This window comes from Egretta garzetta, unplaced genomic scaffold, assembly GCF_000687185.1.
Source record: "Egretta garzetta isolate BGI_Z169 unplaced genomic scaffold, ASM68718v1 scaffold454, whole genome shotgun sequence".
Classification (NCBI taxonomy): Eukaryota; Metazoa; Chordata; class Aves; order Pelecaniformes; family Ardeidae; genus Egretta; species Egretta garzetta.
Genome location: NW_009259429.1, coordinates 1347449 through 1348490, shown reverse-complemented (window position 1 = coordinate 1348490; position 1042 = coordinate 1347449).

Sequence of the window (1042 nt, the reverse complement as noted above, 5' to 3'; positions counted from 1 at the left end):
GGGGGGGCGGGGAATAAATTATTGACGGCAAATTCTTTTCTCTGATTTCTTGACCTCATTTTCGGGACGGGCTAACTCGCGCCCGCTCGGCAGTCAGCCCGGTGGCTGGGCCACGCGCCGTCAGGGCACGAGGAGCGGGTCCTGGGCTCCAGCAACGCTGGTTTTGCACTGACCCGAGGCGTTTGGGGTTTTCAAGTAGGGTATTTCTGATGTATATACCCAAAATGTAAATATTTATGATCTTAATACCCAACCCAAACTTCAGCGGGCCATTCTAGACTGCTTTGTTGCAACATTTATTTGTTATTATAGACCAACACCGGGAAAAGGAAGCACTTACACTTATTTACAAACATATGTTTTAATGGTAACTTACACTGTCGCTTTCCAGACAGTTAATGAAAATGTGGCCACGGGCACACCAAAGTAGTTTGCCAATCCAAACGGGTACAGCAGGCCTGCTATCCTCCAAATCAAACACAGGAGGGCACAGGGCTCGAAAAGATGACTTTAAAATCCAGAGACGGGTCTAAAGAAAAAATAAAACTACATTAGAGTGAAAATAAAGTCATGCTACTAAAGGTTTAGCTAACCAGATGCAGCAATCACAGTTCATTAAAAATGCTCCGTCGTGGCAGGCTGTACTGATTTAAATAGAGCGACTGTAGTCAGTCGGCCAGCTCGCTTTCTGCATTCATTTACATTGTAGATATCACTGGACCTGACATGAAATCACTGAAGGTTTGCCAGGTGCGAATACCTACCTGCCCTACAGCCACGCGATCACAAGCGAACATGTATTGTTCTCTGATGCCGGTGGAAATATAAGGTGTCTTTGAAGGTTTCCGCTAAGCTAACAGCTACAGTTTAAATCTTGCTTTGGAGGTTAATGAAAAACAAGTTATTTGATCTCAGTAGGTAGCGGGATTGATGAAAAATGCTGAAAATAAAATAATGCCCTGGCAAGTAGACTACAAAACACTGGTCTCATTCTGGGCCATTCTCACCTACCTTCAACCACCAGTCTCATCCAACAGGGTTC